This window comes from Lactuca virosa, chromosome 6, assembly GCF_052849685.1.
Source record: "Lactuca virosa cultivar CGN04683 chromosome 6, Lactuca_virosa_CGN04683_v6, whole genome shotgun sequence".
NCBI lineage: Eukaryota > Viridiplantae > Streptophyta > Magnoliopsida > Asterales > Asteraceae > Lactuca > Lactuca virosa.
The window spans coordinates 95,334,214-95,358,540 of NC_136431.1; positions in this window are offsets into that span (position 1 = coordinate 95,334,214).

Below are 24,327 nucleotides of genomic sequence, written 5' to 3' on the forward strand. Positions count from 1 at the left end.
ACCTTTAACAAGGTTTTTGTTGAATTCTTTTGCATCTTAAATATGTGTTCACTTTTGGCTTGATAATATGATGTATATAGTGTTGTAGTTCTTAGATCTTTGCTGCATAATACTTAAAATTTCGAGATTCACTAAGATCTAACACATTTTTACCAAATAAACTAAGGATTCACACAAAACATGCATATAACACATAGATCTACACATTTTACTTGCATTCTCCCCCAAAAATCATATGAAAACCGAAAATAAAGGGGGTATGAACTCACCTTTGCTTGATGTTTCGGTTTTTGGAAGAAGAAGTGGAAAGATGAAGTGATTTTCTGCCCTAGCAACTCCCTTGAGTAGATCTCAAACTTAAGAAGATTTCTAGGAGTATGATCACCAAAAACTTTGTTTAAAAGAGTGATCTATCATGAAGATGGAGTTATAAAACTTCAGTGCGTAAAGGCTTACCAAGAATGATGATTATCTTGTGAAAATCCTCTTGAAACCTAAGCTAAATCTTGATAATTTTGGAGGAAGAAGATGGATGATCCTTGAGAGAATGGGGAGAATTTGGTGTAGTGTGTGTGTGTGTGTGTTGCATTCGGCCGAGAAGAAGAAGAGAGGGGAGACAGAGGGATGAAGTGACTAGTATGGATACATGTTGGTCCTTACATGGATATATGATGTATAAAATGGAGGTGGCACCTCCCAAAGTCAACCCCCCATTTCACTTCTTTTCCTTTTTTTTTGTTTTATACATGGGCCGAGATTTTGGGCCAAGAAGAAAGGGTGGAGTATTTTGGGCCCATTAACTTTAGCTAGGATATTTGGATCCTAAACATAAAATTTTTCGGCCCATTGGGCTCTTGGAAGCATTCACGACCCAATTAGAATAAAAGAATGGGCTTATGGCTCACTAATGGTTAATTGGATTAGTTATGGCCCAATAAGGCCCATTAGGGTTAGAATGAATCATTCTAGACCCAAATGGTCCAAAATATTTTAGATTTATGAATTGGGTCCAATTAGGATCCAATTAGGGCTTTTAAGTCCAATAAAGTTGAATTGGGTACTTATTGGTCCATTAGGCCCAATAAGGAACTCCTAGTCCAAAATGGACTTAAACCATTGATCTTAGGGCTTCAGACTCTTTGATGAACATGAATGGTGAATCTAAATGTGCATTGAGTGAGATTTACTTAGAATATAAGTTTTACATGTAGTACTTGTATATCTAGTATATATCTATCTTTCTAAATACTTTGTTTAAACAAACAACACCACCGTTTTTATGCAATATAAATCACACAAAAATAGTATTTATTACGCTACTATTTACGGTACGGGGAATCTGGTTTGAAGGGCCGCACGGGTTGTTGGATTTTAGAACAGCTTAATTGCCAAAATGATCATGCCCTCGGTGTTTCATGTCTGGCCCTCGTCTGTATATGGTAGTACGTGTACTAAGTAATATTTATCATACTGAATACACAAAAAATATCATTGTTTTGTGTAAATACTTTACCAGTTTTAGAAATAATTGTTTAAACGCTTACATGTTAAGTAAACAAAATCGTTTTAAACCTCAATAGCTTTATATGTTATGTTGTTAAGATAATACAACTAATAAAAATAACATATACGTTCCAACAAAAAATGTGCTATGACTGTATAGCCGGTTATCAACTTGGTAGTCTAATTATACCTCATACATACACAGGAATATATAAGATTAAATATTTATACGAGTTATAGAGCTCGTATCTTAGGCTCGTTTATGTGCTTGTACTCAAAGTTTTACCAATTGTTTAAACAAGTATCGTACTCTTCAGTGTGTACGTTTATCAAATATACTTGTCAACTATCTGTTTATTTGTATCTGCGGTTGTTAAGTACAACCTTGGCAGATAACTTTATCCGTATATCCATATGTCTATTTATCCGTATCTGTGGTTGTTAAATACAACCTTGACAGATAACCTTATCCGTATGTTTGTTCATATGTTATCCGTACCATTCCGTTACTATAAACTTAACTAGATGTTTATTACCTAGAAACCATAGTTTATATGTATATCTATACAAATTCCTTACTATAAACTGGACTAGACTTTTATTACCTAGCAACCATGGTTTATATTTCTATCTTTATCAAACATTCTTCCAAACACAGTTTTCTTACAAAGGCAATACTTTTTAGACTTTTTAAAAGTATTATACTGCAGTTAAGCAGAAAACCTGTGACACTCACCAACCTTTGTGTTGACCCTCGAACTTACATGTATTCTCAGGGGATCCTTAGACAGGCTTTCAGACGGAAGATTTGTCGTGAATTTCAGACGACTTAGCTATCTAGTTTTTGGTTATCTGCCTACTTATTTAAGGCAACTACTATCTATTATCACTTGTAAGAACCTTTTATTCAAACCTTAATGATGGAATATAAATGTTGTTTTGTTTATCGTTGTACTTGTGCTATATATTCAGTTTATCTGTGATCCATGAACTTAGTCCCGCTCCCGACGTGTTCCGCCTTGGCCGAGGGTGTGACAATATTCTTGCTGCGCAATAGACCTACAAGCTTCCCCATGGTTCAAAGCACCCTCTTGTGCATGTTTTACCATGAGTGTACGACCGTACACCTATGTCCGTACACTCCATGGTTTGGCCTTAAACTTCCTTTAGTGAATCACATGTGATTCTAACACTTAGTCCAAGTCTTTCCTAGTCCCTAAGGGTGTTTCCTTGCATGTTAGTTGCTTTTAAACATGTAAGGTCCTAGAAACAGGATATTAACTAGTGATCAAGTAATCTAACAATCAAACAAGAAGAGAATTGAGTAGAAGAATGATGAATCAAAGCTTACACATGTTTGTATAAGGAAACATCTGGTACAACTCTGACTGGCCGCAAACTGCTATCAATCAACTACTACTAACTGACTCAGACTGGTCCTATATATAGGAAAGAAGACCTGACTGTAAACTAGTCATGGCTGTAAACATGGTCATAGCCGTAAACATGTTTACGGCCGTAAACATGTTTACGGCCGTAAACATACTCTTGGCCGTAAACATACCAAAATACTTCTATTACAATACTAAATGACCTATACATCCAAAGCCTAGCCCAAACCATAACATGGACCCTTCAATCTCCCCTTGTTTGGGGCTAGCTGTAACTCAGTCTTTCTCAATTACAAGAACATCAGACCCTCCCATTGCCCCTTGCCACATCTCCTTCGCAATAATCTCGACAACCATTGATGTGTACTCTTTCGCAGCAGGCTCGAAAATGTCTTCAGCAACCTTGATCTGATGTAGGGCCAGATGATGAACATCCCACCTCCCAAATTAAAGTAGGTCTTGTTTGTCGTATAAGCAAAAGCAGCCATCTTGGAACTTGATGACAGCAGACTCAGTAGTTTCATCATAGACCCAGTAATGCATGTCTTTGAGAGATCCATCATTGAAGGTCTGCAGCACTGGAACTTGTCTGATTTGATTTGTTGGCGGCCACATGACAGTCTAAAATGGCTTGTTGGTCTTGGGATCCAGCACTTTAGGGAAGCTTTTGATGAAAGACTCAGCAGTCTTCATGCCAGGGAATCCCTTCTTTACTTGATCCTCCAAGAATAGCTTGAAATGCGAAGCCTTTGGATCACCTGATGGATTTGAAAAAGGAGCACTGGATAATTCTGAGAGATCCACTCTTGTCCATGAATGGAAATCATGGAAATCTTTCTAGTACTCCACATTTTTGCTTTTGCGCTTTACGATCCACATGTTGAGCCTGTCATGGAAGCCCCATGACATAATTCCCGTTCTGTCAACATACTTGTGACCAAATTTCTTCTGTTCAAGATCGGTGACGGTGATAGTGGGTTTATTTCCAGGAGTATTTTGATCAGAAGATTTCTTGAAGAGAAGTTGCTTTTTCTTGCCAGAAGCTGCTAACTTGGCATGTTTGAGTGCAACAACGCTTGGTGCTTGAGCTGGTTCCTTGTCGAATCGATCAATAATCGTAGTTCTTCTTTGAGCAGGCGGGTCAACAGGGGGGTCTTCAACTTGTTGAGAAGAAGGCTGGCCAGCATTGAGATGTCGAACGGATGAATTGAACTTGTCGGCAAGTTCCTCTGTCAGCTTCTCCTTCAAATCAAAGTAACATGCAGTCAACTTTCCCATGTGAGTTTGCAGATCAGAAATTTGCTTTGTTTTCAGAACTCTATCCGCTTCAAGATCTTCAACTTGGATTTTAAGTTGAGCTTTCTCAGCTTCTAGCTCAGCCACACGGATATCAAGCTCTACATTCTTCTGATTAAGCACCCCGATTTCTTTTTGAAGTCCATGTATGGTGGGATCATCCTCTTTTGAGTGGCCTTCCTCAATAAATATTCCCTTAGCTCGGGAGGAAGGCACTGAGCTTTGTTCATGGGCCAAATGTAGAGCGAGTCTCTCAGAGACAATGTTGTGATGAGGCCTAAGAGGAGAGGATCCTGAAGGAACAGACGAACCACCAGCTTCATAAAATGTGCTTGGACCTTCATTGGATGGAATAAGTGAAGTAGCAACGGAAGTAGTAATTGGTGGAGTTGACAGGCCATGAGATAGTTCAGGCACGAATACACCTGGTCTAGGATCAAGTCTTCTCCTCTTCAAAGAAGGCGAGGAGTTCTGAGTTGTCAGAGGTTCACTTACTACTAGCTCAATGGTAGGAATGACATTCTCAGAGGGAGGAATCTCCGAAGATGTCTCCATAGGAGTTGAGGTTTCAGCCAGTTGAGTTGGAGAGGGAGGCATAGCTTCAAGAACGTCTTTTGACTCCCTTATCTCCGTTGTTGTATGAGCAACATCATGGATAGTGTCAAAGAAAGAGTCAAGATCCTCATTTGACAAAAGGTTTGCATGTACTTCGAGATTCAAAGGAATATCATCTTTGTCATAGCCCGAAAGATCCAAGTCTTCAAAGGAATCATTTTCATCATTCTCTGTCGCATCCTCAGAAGTTCCCTTGTTAAAGTCACTCTCGACATTCACAAAGTGTAGATCGTGTTCTTCAGCTACAATAACAGCAGGAGTAGCATCATCATCTTCGTGATCAGAAACTGGAATGACGTCGTCTTCAGAAAAAATGTCATCCTCAGAGGTCACTCGATCAGAGGAAACATGAGACTCAGATGCCTCATTTGAGTCAGCAAATAAGCCAAACTTCATCAAGGGGAAATTTCCTTGAAAAGTTATTTTTCCCTTTCGGTTTTGCTTTATCAATCCGACGGTGTGTGGCCCTAAAGACTTCATGTCAAGAATTTATCCATCTTTAGCCATTTCTGGAAATTGTTCATCAATGAATAATTGAATGAACCTAGGGTACAACAAGAACTTATCCCTAGTTTTTCCTTTGATGTTTGTAATCAGTTCTTCGAGAATGAACATCGAGAAGTTGAAATTCAGTCCTGCAGCCAGAACAATGATGGCACTAGTGTTTCTTAGAGATATCTCATCTGCGCCAGATTTTCTTCCGGAAATGCAGCTCACGAAGACATGAGCTAAAAATCTCCAGAATGGTGGTAGTAACTTCTTTATGGTTGGAGGGAAGACACCTCCATATCCCATTTTGGCAAGAAACTCTTCAACATGGGAAATCTCGATCTCAGAGGAGGAGGTTGATTGATCGTCAATTTTGAGCGTACTTCTGATGAACTGCTCATTGATGATGATTTTGCAGTTGTTGACAGAAGCCTCAACACAAACAGCTCCATCACTTCCTTTCTTCACCAATGCAGACTTCCATAAATCCTTAATCAATCCTTGATAAATGTTTGGATTAACAGTCAACGCCTTAGACAAGCAACACTCTCGTAATCCATGTATCATAGACTTGAATTCTCCGTGAGCAGCCGGAGGATCAGCCAGTATGATAGCCAGATTATGAATGTCAGCAAACTTGAGCTCTGCCATTTGAATCTGCAATCAAACAAGCCAAATGAGAAAACAACATATTCAAACATTTAAAATTTGGCCGTTAACAGCCTTGGCCGTGAACAGCCTTGGCCGTGAACTGCCATTGGCCGTAAACTGCCATTGGCCGTAAACTGCCCTTGGTCGTAAACGCCAACAGTTAGTTTTTCTTCGATTAAAGCTTGAAATCATGTCGGTTTGATGCGAGATTTGCATATCTGTGGTCAGAAATGGCATACCTTTGAAGTTATCGGATCAATTTCACCAAAACTCACAAAAAAATTTAGAGAGAGAGAGAGAAACAGGAGAGTTTGCGGACGAGAATAGAAAAATGAGGAGTAAAATGGTTTTCAGCTGTACACTTTTCTTTATATACTCGGACCAAAAATTTCATGGGCCGCAATCCACAATGATAAAGGTCCAATACCCGAAAGCCTTTATAAAAGTAAAACATTTTGAGGACAAAAATAACAATCAAAATTAAATAAAAAATAAAACTAATTTCTAAAACTAAACTAAAATTTTATGTAAAAGTAAAAATAAAAATAAAAAATAAAAAATAGAAATTAATAAAATGAAAAATAAAATGCAGAAATTTAAAAATAACAGAAATTTTAAACTACTTTCACTTTAACAAACGCTGATAAGATTTTGTGATATTGGGATCAATGTTTTTAGACAGTCTTACTCTGCTTGTTGGTACTTCTACCTTCATGTCTATGTCTGGTCGATCACCGGTATTGTTGTCCACTTAAACATGAAAAGTGGTGACAAATTTAAGGATAAACTACAAGTGACAAGACATTAGATCATATGAACTTAGATAAATTTCCTAAAAGACCATTCAGCTGACGACGACCAAGAGTATTGTTGTCCACCTAAATTTAGCAGCGAGATCTACAGACAACCTATAAGTGTTCAATTTTAGTTGTACTAGAACGTGTTTCCCGCTTCCTGATATGCCCCAATAATCAAGGACTTCCAGAATACTCCTTACTTCAGATGAGCAGACAATTATTAAGGAAGAAGTCAGATTTAGAATGCATATGTTGTACACTCAGGTCGGATCTCTTCCAATCACGCAGAGAGTGAAACATATGACTAACTAGAGTTTGGATGGATTGAGAAGTAGAATGTTGCATATGCTGTGTACCAGGTCGAATTGTTAATCACGCAAAGGAGACAGCATGTGGCTAACAGGTAGAAAGAATAGCATAGAAGAAGATGCAGAGAGACAAAATTGCATATGTTACAGTCCAGGTCGGATCTTTCAATCACACAGAGGAGGTAACATATGACTGACAGTAAGAAAGAAAGAAAATAACTTTCTACAAACCTAATTTATCGGAATTCTCCAGTCACCCCGTCAATACTGGAATTAAGGACAAAGTCCGCACATCGAGGAAAAGTTAATCCACAGTTCTAGATACAGATCATTTAATGTATCCGTAGATTCCCATGTATATCTCTCTGCTCAACCTACCCAAGCGTCGTATTGTCAAGCTAAATAGAACTATCTAGGTTAAGATTTGTCAAGTCTTAAAACTCCTAAAGTTCATCTGATCCTAGTCAAGTCCATTTAAAAACCCTTCGTGCCTACCCACGCATCGAACACAGAGCACAGACAATTCGACTTTGACACCTTACACAGATCCAGGTTGTCCGTTATCACTTGATTATATCACTTCCCAACACATCACCTACAAGCACATTCCATTAACAATATATTTTTGGATTTTCTGATTTTTAATGTTTTTGGAATTTTGGAAAATTTTTCTGAAAAAAATAAAACAGAAATAACAATATATTTGGATTTTTTTAAGGTTTTAATTTTTTTGTTTGGTTTTTGATTATTTCTCCCCCTAAATTTGTGCATGGGTGAGAATGAAATAAAAATGCGCAAATTTAAACTAACCTAAAAAAATTAGTCCTCAAAACGAAGCATTTTCAAAAAGCTCACAAGCACATCGAATCGAGCTTTGTTGAACGGCGTTGTGAACAGATCCGCCACATTATTAGCAGTGGGAACCTGTTCCAGCCGAATGAGCGAACGCTCATAACAATCTCTGATGAAATGAATTTTGATGTCAATGTGCTTGGTTTTCGTGTGCTGGACAGGATTTTTAGCAATCTGAATTGTAGCCTCATTATCACAGAATATAGGAGTTTCTAGATAGTTCAAACCGTAAACCAACAGCTGATGTTGGATCCATATAACTTGAGAGCAACAAGCAGAGGCAGCAACATATTCCGCTTCTGCTGTTGAGGTTGAGACGGTATGCTGTTTCTTGCACTGCCAAGACACCAGCCTGTCTCCAAGGAACTGACACCCTCCTGATGTAGATTTCCTGTCAAGCTCACAGCCTCCATAATTACTGTCAGCAAATGCATATAAATGAAATTCAGAATTTTTCGGATACCAAAGACCCAATTTTGGGGTGGCTTTGCAGTACCGAAAAATTCTTTTGACAGCAATAAGATGTGAAAGTTTAGGATTAGCCTGATAACGTGCGCATTGACAAACTGCAAACATGATGTCTGGTCGGCTTGCAGTTAGATACATCAACGAACCGATCATTGATCTGTAATGAGTTTGATCTACGGATTCGCCATCATTATCTGGAGTCAGCAGGGGTCTCTCGGCCATTTGCGTCAAGGGAGGTTTTGCGTCTTGAAACCCAAACTTCTCAAGTATATCGACCACCTATTTTGCTTGATGAATCAGGATTCCGGTTGATCTTTGTTGGACCTGAAGCCCCAAAAACATGGTCATTTCGCCTAACGAGCTCATCTCGAACCTTTTTTTCATCACGCCTTCGAACTCTTTGCAAAGCTGTGGACTTGTAGACCCGAAGATAATTTCGTCAACGTAGATCTGGACTAGAATCTGATCATTACTCACATGCTTGATGAACAAAGTTTGATCGATAGTGCTGCGAGAATATCCATGTTCAAGCAAGTGCTTTGTGAGAGTTGCATACCACGCTCGAGGAGCTTGATGTAACCCATACAACGCCTTGTCCAACTTGTAGACATGATTGGGAAGCATTGAGTTAACAAACCAAGGGGCTTGATCAACGTAGATTTCTTCCTTCACTTTGCCATACAAGAAAGCTGTCTTGACATCCATCTGATAAACAGTGAAGTTCATGTAAGAAGTGTATGCAAGGAAGATACGGATAGCCTCCAAGCGAGCAACCGGAGCATAAACCTCAGTGTAGTCAAGACCCTCGATTTGTCTAAACCCACGAACCACCAATCTTGCTTTATTACGCACTATGACTCCGGAATCATCTTGCTTATTGCGGTATACCCAGCGAGTGTCAAGAGACTTTTTGCCTTTAGGAAGTTCAACCAGCTTCCAAACCCCAAGTTTTTCAAATTGGTTTAGCTCTTCATGCATAGCATCTACCCAGCTGGGCTCATTCAAAGTCATTTCAATGTTCTTGGGCTCTATTTGAGAGATAAAGCAAGAATAGAGACATGTATTGACATCTCCACTCTGGCTTCTCGTTTTAACACCGTCACCCAGCTGGCCAATGACATTCTCGATCGGATGATCGCGTTGAATACATGAAGGTATCTCCTGGCTGATGTCATTGAGTGAAACAGGAAGATTGTGAACATTAATAACTCCATCATCTGCCGAAGGATCCACATCAGAAGGATCAGCCTCATTCGTCGGATCTGCCACAAACTCATTTGCAATTTTCTCAGGAAAGAGAAGTTCCATAAAAGTTTGAGTAACAGCGGAAGCATCTCGTGACATGAACTCTCTTTCATTAGGGGTAAGAGGAGTGGCATCAACATCTGGAGTTTGTTGTTGACTAGGAGATTCTGGACTAGGAATTGGAACATATGACTCCACTAAGGGAATTGCAAAAGAAATAATCGGCGGTCTGTAAACAACTTCTTCGTCTTCATCTTCAGGTACAATCTTCGAACCAGAAGTAGTACCAGATGAACTATTTGAGCACATATTGAATGATTTAAACAAAGATGTGTAATCAAACAGCCAATCAGGACCCACTCTAGCATCTGTTTCATTCTCCTCCAGCCAGCGCACATCAAAGGATTCTAAAATTTGCTTTGTTCTTTTGTTGTAAACCCTGTATGTGGTGAAAGCAACATACCCCACGAAATAGGAGTCATCAGCTTTGGCATTAAACTTTGGGTTGGACTCCAGGTGAAGAAGGGTACAAGGGCAGCCAAATACACGAAAATGGCTGACAGATTGCTTGTGACCTTATAGAATTTCGTATGGAGTCTTCATTTGGGCTTTGTTGATTAAAACACGATTCTGAACATAGAAAGCAGTGTTGATCGCCTCGGCCCAAAAGAAGACTGGTAACTTTGAGTCACACAGCATCTTCCTTGCAGCGTCTTGTAGCGTTCGATTCCTTCGTTAAGCAACACCATTTTGCTGAGGTGTGCGAACTGAACTGTATTGATGCACAGTTTCCTTTTCTGCGCAAAAGTGATCAAGAACTGCATTCTTGAATTCTGTTCCATTATCAGTTCTAAGCGCCTTCACCCGGTTATTTGTTTGGTTCTCAATCATTACAATGAATTTCTTGATCAGATCAGATACCCCAGCTTTGTTGTTTAAGAAGAAAACCCACGTGAAACGAGAGAAGTCATCAATCACAACTAGACAGTATGAGTTTCTATTGATGCTTAGGACATTGACCGGACCAAATAAATCCATGTGCAACAATTGGAGCACCTGACTGATTGAATTGATTTGCTTTGGCAGATGTGGTTTCCTGTGATACTTTCCTTGTGCACATGACACACACTTTTCAAATGTTATAAAGTCTTTGACAGGCAGGCCACACACCATTTCGTTTTTAGCAAGACGATTCAGATTCTTAGCGTTAGCATGGCCGAGTCGTCGGTGCCACAACATAGCGTTTTGTTCTGAGACTTTTGAGAATAGGCAGGTGACTTGCTCAGGTATGTTGCTATTCATGTCTATAATGTAAGCATTTCCATCCCACTTCGATTTGACAAGAATCCACTCATCCGGGATGACAATGCCTGGCTTTAAGATTAGACACTCTTTATCAGTAAAATGCGTTGAATAACCCTTGTCGCAGATCTGAGAGACGCTTAACAAGTTGTGCTTTAACTCGGGAGCATAGTTGACGTTCTCGAAACTCAGCACTTCATTTGTTACAGTTCCTCTCCGCGTGATTTTTCCGCCTTCACCACCCTCAAAGGAAACAAATCCCCAGTTAAACGTCTGAATGTCGTTCAATTGAGAAATGTCTCCTGTCATATGTCGGGAGCAGCCGCTGTCGACATACCATGGTCTGACGACATTCCTCCGCAACTGTCCCTACAAAATGAGCGGGATCATTTAGATTTGGGGACCCAAGTCATTTCTTTCCTGGGTGGACCCTTTACGATCACAGATTTATCTTTTAATCCTTTTGATTTTGTGTCATCATGTAAAAAATTTTCAGAGGATGATGATGATTGGTTGGAAGATAGTTTGGGCACTGGCATTTAGGTTTCATAACATTCACGGGTGATTTTGAAACACATTTCTTTTTAGTTTGCTTTGAGCATTTGGATTTTCTACCAGAAGTGGTTGAAAATCCAGATTCACTCTTTGATGAAACCGACCTTGGCTTAGCCGAGTTCGATTTTGGCAAACTGTTTGTGACTTTGTTATTTAAAACCTGTTTGTTCTTTTGAAAAACTGCATTTTTCTGGTTTTGATTAGCCTTCCAATCATCATTTCGAGGACGAGATCTCGAGGACTTTCTAGTTAAAGACCTTCCTCGAGACTCATTCTTTCCTCGTTTAGACGAAAAAAGCACAAATGCCCTATTAGGACAATTCCTAGCGATGTGACCGACAGTACCACAGTTAAAACAAATCTGCTTATTATTATTGTAACTGGTACTGCCTCTGTCTGATTTGCTCTCTTTATTGACACTCTTTCTTTTCCCACAAGAACATAAGCAAGAATCAGATTGTGTGATAGATGAGGGTGAACCAGGTTATGTGATTAGTGAAGCAGATGTGTTAGCACCAGATACAGTAGATTTTACAAAAACAACATCAGACACATCAGAAGCATTTAAGTTTGACATAATTTCTCACAATTAGAAACATCAGGTTTAACATCAGACACAAACTCATCACAAACAGGTACACCAAACTTAGACAGTAAATTATTAGACTCAAACTTCCCATCCTCTTGCTTTCCTTGGTTTACTGACACATCTGCATTTGAAGTAGAAATGTTAGTATCCAAAACCCTAACACTAGGTCCTGTAGCCTGTTCAGCAGCAGGTTTTCCATAAACCATATAAGGTTCTCTGTCGATCTCTTCTTTTGTTAAAGGAGTAACATAATATGAATGATTAAATGGAGGGGGACACTCTCATATCCTATTCCTGCTTGTTTATTATCCTTCCATTTCATTTGTTTTTCAATAATAGTTGCAACCTTCTCACTTGACACATCGAATTTTTTGAAATTAAAATCAGCATTTTGAAAACGCGTTTTCAATGTGTCAAGTTCTACAGTTACAGCAGTAAGTTTGTCTTTAATGTGATCATAATTTACACACTTGTTGCTGTAATCTTCTTGCAATTTCCTGAAATCCTTTGTTTTGGCCTCTAATTTTTCTTTTAATGGCTTTTGTTCTTTCTTAATATTATATCTCTCATATTTTAAATCTTCATTTTCTCTTTTAATCAATTCAATTTGATCACGTAAGAATTTGACAGTCTTAATACAATATTGAGAACAGACAGTTTCACTAACCTCCGATTTTGCAGACTCCGGCGTGGTTTGAACCATAAATGCGCAAATTGGAGTGCCATCATTTCTAATTCTGGATCTGTTTCAGCTTCTTCTTCAGCAACATCATGAATTTAGACGAGATGAGCATTTTTAGGTCCTAAAATATTCAGTGCCTGAATCTGATCCTCCCAACCAAAAGACTGAGCAACTACTGCCAGATTAGCAGTTTCACTATTGATAGTAGCACTTCCACGATTATTGCCCACTGGAACCATTGTTCGATCACTATTTACTCTTCTAACTGGTTTGGGACACTCACGAGCAAAATGACCCGGCTCGTGGCAGTTGTAGCAGCGCAACTTTCCCTTGTTAAACCCTACTTTCTTATCCGCATTCATTCCCCAGTTATTCTTTCCTGTTTTCTTAGCAAATTGCTTAGCCCTGAACACAGCCATATCAATTTGCCAAGTGATGTCCATTTCCTCCACATCCTCTGGATGAATTTGAGCCAAGTCAGCAAATGAGAGTTGAGGTGGGAGCTCTCCAGCTACAAAGGCATTGTAACAATTTACGAGTCCAGTAGCAAGAGCTAAGTTCTCATCAGTTTCTTTGGAATGGGGAGCTGGAGCCATAGCTGATGCACTTGAGAAAGAAACAACTTGAGGAACAACAGAAGATTGACTTTGTTGATGAGAAACAGATACTGGAGCAACATGTGGATGGGAGACAGATGCTGAAGCAACATATGATGTGGTTGATGGAGTGATAAATGTTTGATTCTGAGGCTATTGAATGGCAAAAGTTTGACTTGGAGAGGTAAAAGATGAAAAGGAATTATTTGAAGAAATCCCAAGATTTGCAGTCAAATAGGAATTCACGTGATTGATTTCTCTTTGCTTATCATCAAGATCACAGGCTTTGATGATTGCCATAGTTTCAGCAAGACTGATACGATTAAGATCTTTCGTCTTTTTAATGACCGCCACGTTCATATCCCATGTATTCGGAAGTGAATTCAAACTTCTTGTTTATCTCAGACTTAGTCACATAAACCCCGGCTGAACTCATTTCAGTGGTAAGTGTGGTAAAGCGCTGCAACTTGGCTTCTAGAGTTTCTCCAAGAACATAATTAAACATATTGAATTTTTGCCTCAACATGTCTTGGCGACTCTGTTTCATATCTTCATTACCCTCATAAACTTCAATCAAAGCTTCCCACAAAGCCTTTGCTGAAGTGTATTCTCTAAATCCTTGTGCAATCTCCGGAGATAGTGCCATTGTGAGAGTAGTCAGTGCTCTTTCTTGCTCTTCAATCTTTTCGAAATCTTCATCGGTGTAGTGTTCAATCTTTTTCTCAACAACTCTTTCATCTTCGAGTGTTGTAGTGATACGAACTGGTCCCCTTAAAATGCTTCTCCAAACCTTGAAATCTTTCATTTTGATGTATTTCTCGATTCTGTACTTCCATTCTGGAAACCCTTCTGCGGACAACAATCGGGGAATGCGAGTGGTTGTTCCCATGATGGAATCCAATTCATGATGATGTGCTTGACCTTGAGAATCCATTTTATTTATTTATTTATTAATTGATAATGACTAAAATACCAAAAAGATAGTTTGAGGTCAATGGATTACGGTCGTAAACACGAGTTTACGGTCAACTTTCATAACTTCGAGTTTACGGTTGGAGGTTCACGGTTGAGTTTACAGTTGAAGGTTCACGGTTGAGTGTACGGTTGAAGGAGATTGACTGTTTACGGTCAATGAAGATTGACTGTTTACGGTCAATGAATATTGACTGATTACGGTCGTAAATTGTTAACCGTAAACACCCAGAATTTGTTGAAAACTTGAATTGAAAGCAGATCTAATCCCCTTATGTCACGAAAACACCAAATACAGTCTTGAAAAACGATGAAACTGAACTCCTCTGACCGAAAACGTGATTGAAAGATGTTTTGACACTAGACTTGCTCTGATACCAATTGTAAGGTCCTAGAAACGGGATCTTAACTAGTGATCAAGTAATCTAACAATCAAACAAGAAGAGAATTGAGTAGAAGAAAGATGAATCAAAGCTTGCACACGTTTGTATTAAGGAAACGTCTGGTACAACTCTGACTGGCCGCAAACTGCTATCAATTAACAACTACTAACTGACTCAGACTGGTCCTATATATAGGAAAGAAGACCTGACCGTAAACTAGTCATGGCCGTAAATATGGTCATAGCCGTAAACATGTTTACGGCCGTAAACATACTCTTGGCCGTAAACATACCAAAATACTTCTATTATAACACTAAATGACCTATACATCCAAAGCCTAGCCCAAACCATAACATGGACCCTTCAAAACACTAAATTCATGCCAATATATGCCATTATATGTCATTTAGGACTCGTTGTGTCTCGAGACTTCATTCGTGGAACTTCTCATCCTTACACGAATCTGCAATTGAATCACCCACATAAGGTGAGTTCATACCCCTATAATCAATCTTTTAACTGTTTTAAATGCTTTTAAGGGGGGGGGGGAATACAAGTTGAACACAATGATAATTGTGTAAATGTTTTCCTATAAACATCATTTTAACAGATTGCTTATGTATATATAAGTGATCAAAACATTTCAAAAACTCTTTTTAAGTTATGTTACTTTATAGTTTATAAAACTCCATTTTTAAAGTACAATCATAACTTAGTAGATAAATGAGTCTTTTCTTCAAGTCAGTATCAGTTCATGTAAACATACTAGTAAACTATAATAGGTATAGTTTAGGGGTTCAGTTTACACTAGAACAGAGAGAACATACTATAATGAGAAACAGGGAGGTAGATACAATACACGATAACATAGAGAACATATTATAAAGAGAAAGAGGGAGGTAGATACAATACACGATAACATAGAGAACATACTATAAAGAGAAAGAGGGAGGTAGATACAATACATGATAACATAGAGAACATACTATAAAGAGAAACAGGGTGGAAGATACATTACACTATAACAGAAAGAACATACTATATACTATAACAGAAGAACAAATCATGATTAACAAAATTATACCAATGATCACTAACTCATTGTTCTAAACAAAATGTGATAATACATGTGGTATACAAGATCAAGATAACTTTAATGTGAGACTACTTCACGGCTTAGCAATTTGTTTGCTGAAGTCGCGTTTTGTAACCAGAGTCTCTTGCAGGGAGAGCGTATAGTATGGTTACAACCACATCACATTATGACCTTAATAAAACAAACTAGTTTTAAGGTAGTCAGTACTTCAGTATGTCAATTTAAAAGACAACTGTGTACTTACATTTTTTCCCATTACTTTCATATTGTGACATTTCCACTTGAAAGTTAATGCAAACTATTTTCGAGCTAAGATAGTATAAACTAGGGAAAACTTACATCATTACAAGCGAAAAACAGAACAGTCGAGTCTAGTACATTCAATAGGAAGGGGCCTATAATGCTAACTTTATGACTCCTTAGCTTATAAATCAGGGATATATATTAATCGGATCCGACAGGTAGTAGGATGTGTGCTTTCCGCTTCATTTCATGTTCCTTGTTTGGTTGTGGGCTTAGAGCAGATTCACCCAGCCTACTATCTATCCGATCTTAGATATATATATATATATATATATATATATATATATATATATATATATATATATATATATATATATATATATATATATATATTCCGTATACACCAAGTAATCATGACGAATACCAGGTATGGGCCAGGTCATAGTATACTAATTCAATACACCGTTTTCTAGTACAAAACATACTTTTCAAAATAGAATATTTGGTAGGCAAAACTAGAAACTTACCAGTAAAGGTTTAATCCATTTTATTAAACCAGTATAACTTAAAGGACCTTAGGTGGTTAATTCTATAATACCTTAGTTTATACATCAGGGTTATATATAATTAATATCCGATAGGTAGTTGGATGTGTGCTTTCCGCCTTACTTCATGTTCCTTGTTTGGTTGTGGGCTTAGGGCAGATTCACACAACTAACTATCTGTTCGATATTAGATTATATATAGCTAGTATAAACTAAGTGATTATAGAAGGAACTATTGTGGTTACCATTTTTACTAAAAGAAATAAGGGTTTTCTTAAAGAATCTTTTCATCAAATATAAAGGAACTATCACAGTTAACTCCGTGAGTACCAAGTGAATACGTCAGGGTTATATACAACAATGATCTAACAAACAATGGGATGTGTGCCTTCCGCCTCATTCCCTGTTCCTTGTTTGGTTTTGGGCTTAGGGCAGATACACACAATCGATTTTTTGTTTACTCTGAGTTTTATATAACTTGTATCCATTTAGTACTCATAGAAAGGATTGTAGAGTCATTTTTACTTATCTTTCATCAAAGCAGGAAATATAGGATTTTGTGGAGGAACAGGGGAACTTTTCTAAAAGAACTTACAACTTACTTACATCACTATAATCTTATGAACTCATCAGCTTAAATGCTGAACCACATACTTTGTAAACACTTTCTTTCTAATGAAATGGTTGTTTGTTACTTTGATTACTATGATGCATGACTTGTGATACTAAACATGGCGTCCTCCGCCCCCGAACATTTCCGCCGTTCCGGTTTTGAGGTGTGACAGATTGGTATCAGAGCATTGTTTATAGTGAACTAAGTATATCAACCGATAAAAGATATACAACTATATATACAATGGGGCCGAAGTGCTCTGGATAATAATATATTTTAAATATATAACGATACCTTATAAAAGTATTCATACGTGCTTATACATATATACATACTAGAACAAGTATCACAAGAAGAACAGAATAGAAGTATTTAAAGGTTAAACACTGCGGTCAAACCTGGATAGTTATGTAATCATAGCTAGGATCAATATAGACTGATCAACTATATTCATTCGAGATGTGACCGACATGTGTTTGGGAGTGATGTGGTGTTGCAACAGTCTTAAAACTTACCTAAGGGATTTCTATATCAGTACATAAAAGTTAGAATACTATAAGAGTATTTTATGAGACTATAACAAACAACAAGTTTAAAACATACCAAGTACATTACATTAAAATACTATAGGAGTATTTTAGGCACTATAAATAACTTATGTGATAATTTAAAAGACCCTTACGGATAGGTCTATAATTTTGGAGTGTATACTTCCAAGGTTTTATATATTTGAGATTTTATAGACTTAGAATTTGTGACCTATGCTTCACTACCTGTTCCTTGTTTGGTTATGGTTTTGGAGTAAGATCACTTATTCGAAGGTCTATATAATCTTAAATTATATACAACTTGTATACATTGTGCAATTATAGGAGGACTCTGTAAGGATCACCCCATAATGTTTCACTTAATCTCATAGATTCTTTAGACACTTCCACTCTCGCACGACGAACCCAGATAGATGTAACCACTTCCTCATAGCAGTCAACAGAAGAGTCAAATAGGAACAAGAACAGGTTCATGAGAAGTTTTCAAAGAAGGATCAGTCGAAGTAACCAAAACGTCTTATGCGTCACACTAATAAATAATAATCTTGTTTGACTTAATGAGCCAGTGGAGACACTGCTCACATTATGTGTTAGGATTATTTTATTTAGTGCAACTGGTAACAGTTATTAAATTCATAGATATTCATTCGAGGATAGCCACTTCTGATTCATAAAGTTTATTTTTTATAGACTCCTTTATGAATTGTTTTCAGAACCCTATGAAAGTCAGAACTAGATACACTCAGAACTAGGATAACCTTGTCTTTCAGCTTTTGGCTTATAAACCACTGCTATAGACTTATTCCATCTCATCTTTGTATTCTTTTAGCAAAGATGCCTCCTCGTAGATCAAACAGGCGCACTACTCCAATAACTCCAACTCAAACACCACTACCTCCTCCACAGTTCGATCCTGCTCCTCTTCAAGCAGCAATATCAGCTGCAGTGGCAACTGCTCTAGCTCACATCGGCGAAAGTGGTACCTTCGGATCTGGTAGCGGTACCCACTTAACCAACCTCAGAGTTACTCACGGACACCCAAGGGAGTGTTTGTATAAGGACTTCATGAAATGCAAACCCAAATCCTTTAATGGAAATGGTGGAGTCATCACTCTGATGCGATGGTTCGAGAAAACAGATTCGGTCTTCGCAATCTGTTCGTGCCTAGAAGGGGGCAAAGTGAAGTTTGCTGCCTGCACCTTCTCCGACAGAGCCCTGACATGGTGGAATAGCCATGTTAAGTCACTGACCCTAACTGTGGCTAACTCAATATGTTGGGAGAACCTAAAAGAGATGATGTTGGAAGAATACTGCCCGATGGGCGAAGTTCAAAAGCTGGAACAAGAGCTATGGGAGCACACTATGGTCGTCTCAGACATAGTGACCTACACTGACAGGTTTAGCGACCTGCCAACACTATGCCCCGTGATGGTTATCCCGGAGAGCAAGAAGATAGAAAGATACATTTGGGGTTTACCTGCCCCGATTCAAGGAGATGTACTGTCTTCTAACCCAACTATATTCGATAGCGCGAAACACGTGGCCCAGCAACTCATTGACCATGGAGTCCGCCATGGCGTGGTAGTCCCCGTTCCCGAGCCATCAAGGAGAGAGGACTATAAACGGAAGTCGGGGAGCAAGAGGAAGAAGAAGCAAACAACACAGGAAACCCCGCAGGAGCAACAAACGGGTACTATATACGCCGCCACAACACCTGCTACTCCAGCACCTGTCAGTCAATATGATGGAACTCTCCCGAAGTGTGATGGTTGTAACTACCACCACACCGAAGTATGTTGGGAAATGCAGTGCCTGAACTGCCACAAAAAGGGACACACAGTCCGTTTCTGCAGGGCACCGGCTCGACCGATCTCCCAATTCCCCGGAGTTGAAGAAAACCAAGCCTGCTATGGCTGTGGTGAGAATGCACACTATAGGAGGGACTGCCCGATAACCAAGAACTCAGGAGCGGATGGACAGATTCTGATGATCACCGCAGGAGAATCAACCCTGGAGTCGCCAGTGAGCAGCGGTACGTCTTCGAAATAATATTTACTTTAAAAACTAATTTATATTTAAATATAAGATTAAAACTTGGGGAAAACACTTAAAAGTAATTATAATAACTCACTTATCGGAACAAGTCACTGTATTCAAGAGAACTAAAAGATCCGTTCAGAGAAGCTATGATGGCTTAGTGTGTGCATCAGGGTTGTGCACAACTAAGATTTTGCAGACTTAGAGTGAGTGATTCCGCCTTAATTCATGTTCCTTGTTTGGTTGTGGATTTGGGCAGAGTTACTTAGTCGAATGTCTAATTCATCTTAATTATTCATAACTTGTATATTCCAGGCGATCATAGTTGTACCGAGGAGGATCGTAGTATAAAGTATCGACACTAGTTATAAAGCACTTTCACAGTATGTACTCGCTCATCGCGGTACGATACGTAGAAGTGTTAACAACAAAGAGAAAACATAAAGCACTAGAAAGAATACATATAGTACATTGTCGAGCACACTAGGGATACATCATCATATAACAGACGTTTCTTCCAAATCGGCCAAACTTTTGTTCAGTAAAGAGTCCATTGCTATCATTTGTCATGAATTGGAGTGGTCCTCACCATACTAACTTCATATGTTTCTATCGCCTTGACCGTCAAATTCACGAAACCTTCGTCCTTTGTAATGACAGTTCGAACCAGACTTCGGAATCGTCTGCCTTGTATTCAAAACCCCGAAGTACTCATGCGAAGAGTACTTTGCCGTCCGAAGCCTTGCCGACGTATGTTCAGCAGACCTTCCCAAAATACCACTCGTTCAGCAGACCAAGTTCAAGCACAGAGGCTAGGGACGAATACAGCCCACCTATCACTATTCAGTGTATACTTGAGGGTGGTACATGATTATGATTACGCAGATTTAGTATGTGTGCTTCCGCACTATCTCCTATTCCTTGTTTGGTTGTGGACCTGGGGCAGAGTCGCACATCGGACCGTCTTACTAATCTTAATTATATACGACTCGTATACACGAGGTAATGATAAATGGACCAGGTATGAATCCTATCATTGACATTAGGGTAAAGTTGCCCAGGTCTACGAGTGGGTATTCTGCTAATCAGAGGAGCCCAACCCCAGTAGTACTGCTAAGAAAGCTAATTTCAGGACGAAATTCCATCTAACGGGGGGATGATGTGACAACCTGAAAATTTTTGCCTCGTAAAGTCCAGCCATTCAGTTCAATCGAGAGTCGGACTTGTTTCTGCTATCTTTTAGCATTGTTTACAGTCTTTTTAAGGGTTCTAAGCCCAGTCCAATAAAGCTATGGGTTTAGGGATGTGTCAGCTAAAGTTCTTCGCGTTGCAATCGAGCCGAACACTCCATCCAAGGGAGTGTACGGCCGTACACATGGGTGTACGGCCGTACACCCATGATGGATGTGAAATCTCCCCCATATGAAGGGTATCCCTTCATTTCTAGTCATTCCTCACACTTGCAAGTCTAGAAAATCGATTTCTCTCTCAACTATCATCGAGTTCTTCACTTTGATCTTCAAAAACGTAAGTGTTTCTTCCCTCTAGTTGTTGTTATCCTTCTTAATCATGTATCACCCTTTGATTTCATCCATGCAAATCATCTTTTTGGGTAGATCTTCAAGATCTTCATCTTTCACCAAGAACACCAAGAACACACACTTGTTCTTGGTGGCCGTGAACCCCCTTCAAGCCTCAAAATCGTAAGTATCATTTCCTTATGCTTAGTATATGTTAGGAACTCTTGTTAAACACCTTAGCATCGACCATTTAGCTCGAACAAAAGGAGTGTACGGCCGTACACCCTTGCATGGCCGTACACACCTCAAAACACCCCAAAATGCCCTCCAAAATGAGAACCTAGTTCATATTCTTGATGCGCAATAGACCTACAAGCTTCCTCATGGTTCAAAGCACCCTATTGTGCATGTTTTACCATGAGTGTACGGCCGTACACTCCATGGACGTACACCCATGGCCGTACACTCCATGGTTTGGCCTTAAACCCCCTTTAGTGAATCACATGTGATTCTAACACTTAGTCGAAGTGTTTCCTAGTCCCTAAGGGTGTTTCCTTGCATGTTAGTTGCTTTTAAACACTAAATTCATGCCAATATATGCCATTATATGTCATTTAGGACTCGTTGTGTCCCGAGACTTCATTCGTGGAACTTCTCATCCTTACACGAATCTGCAATTGAATCACCCACATAAGGTGAGTTCATACCCCTATAATCAATCTTTTAACTATTTTAAATGCATTTAAGGGGGGGTGGGGGGGGGGGGTAATACAAGTTGAACACAATGATAATTGTGTAAATGTTTTGCTATAAACATCATTTTAACAGATTGCTTATGTATTTATAAGTGAACAAAACATTTCAAAAACTCTTTTTAAGTTATGTTACTTCATAGTTTATAAAACTCTGTTTTTAAAGTACAATCATAACTTAGTAAATAAATGAGTCTTTTCTTCAAGGCAGTATCAGTTCAAGTAAACATACTAGTAAACTATAATAGGTATAGTTTAGGGGTTTAGTTTACACTAGAACAGAGAGAACATACTATAATGAGAAACAGGGAAGTAGATACAATACACGATAACATAAAGAACATACTATAAAGAGAAACAGGGAGGTAGATACAATACACGATAACATAGAGAACATACTATAAAGAGAAACAGGGAGGTAGATACAATACACGATAACATAGAGAACATACTATAAAGAGAAACAGGGAGGAAGATACAATACACGATAACAGAAAGAGCATACTATATACTATAATAGAAGAACAAATCATGATTAACAAAATTATACCAATGATCACTAACTCATTGTTCTAAACAAAAGGTGATAATAAATGTGGTATACAAGATCAAGATAACTTTAATGTGAGACTACTTCACGACTTAGCAATTTGTTTGCTGAAGTCGCGTTTTGTAACCAGAGTCTCTTGTAGGGAGAGCATATAGTATGGTTACAACCACATCACATTATGACCTTAATAAAACAAACTAGTTTTAAGGTAGTCAGTACTTCAGTATGTCAATTTAAAAGACAACTGTGCACTTACATTTTTCCCATTACTTTCATATTGTGACATTTCCACTTGATAGTTAATGCAAACTATATTCGAGCTAAGATAGTTATAAAATGGGGAAAACTTACATCATTACAAGCGACAAACAACACAGTCGAGTCTAGTATATTCAGTAGGAAGGGGCCTATAATGCTAACTTTATGATTCCTTAGTTTATACATCAGGGATATATATTAATCGGATCCGACAGGTAGTAGGATGTGTGCTTTCCGCTTCATTTCCTGTTCCTTGTTTGGTTGTGGACTTAGACCCGATTCACCCAGCCTACTATCTATCCGATCTTATCTATATATATATATATATATATATATATATATATATATATATATATATATATATATATATATATATATTCCGTATACACCAAGTAATCATAAGGAATACCAGGTATGGGCCAGGTCATAGTATACTAATTCAATATACCGTTTTCTAGTACAAAACATACTTTTCAAAATAGAACATTTGGTAGACAAAACTAGAAACTTACCAGTAAAGGTTTAATCCATTTTATTAAACCAGTATAACTTAAAGGACCTTAGGTGGTTAATTCTATAATACCTTAGTTTATACATCAGGGTTATATATAATTAATATCTGATAGGTAGTTGGATGTGTGCTTTCCGCCTTACTTCATGTTCCTTGTTTGGTTGTGGGCTTAGGGCAGATTCACACAACTAACTATCTGCTCGATATTAGATTATATATAGCTAGTATAAACTAAGTGATTATAGAAGGAACTATTGTGGTTACCATTTTTACTAAAAGAAATAAGGGTTTTCTTAAAGAATCTTTTCATCAAATATAAAGGAACTATTACAGTTAACTCCGTGAGTACCAAGTGAATACGCCAGGGTTATAATCTTGTTTGACTTAATGAGCCAGTGGAGACACTGCTCACATTATGTGTTAGGATTATTTTATTTAGTGCAACTGGTAACAGTTATTAAATTCATAGATATTCATTCGAGGATAGCCACTTCTGATTCATAAAGTTTATTTTTTATAGACTCCTTTATGAATTGTTTTCAGAACCCTATGAAAGTCAGAACTAGATACACTCAGAACTAGGATAACCTTGTCTTTCAGCTTTTGGCTTATAAACCACTGCTATAGACTTATTCCATCTCATCTTTGTATTCTTTTAGCAAAGATGCCTCCTCGTAGATCAAACAGGCGCACTACTCCAATAACTCCAACTCAAACACCACTACCTCCTCCACAGTTCGATCCTGCTCCTCTTCAAGCAGCAATATCAGCTGCAGTGGCAACTGCTCTAGCTCACATCGGCGAAAGTGGTACCTTCGGATCTGGTAGCGGTACCCACTTAACCAACCTCAGAGTTACTTACGGACACCCAAGGGAGTGTTTGTATAAGGACTTCATGAAATGCAAACCCAAATCCTTTAATGGAAATGGTGGAGTCATCACTCTGATGCGATGGTTCGA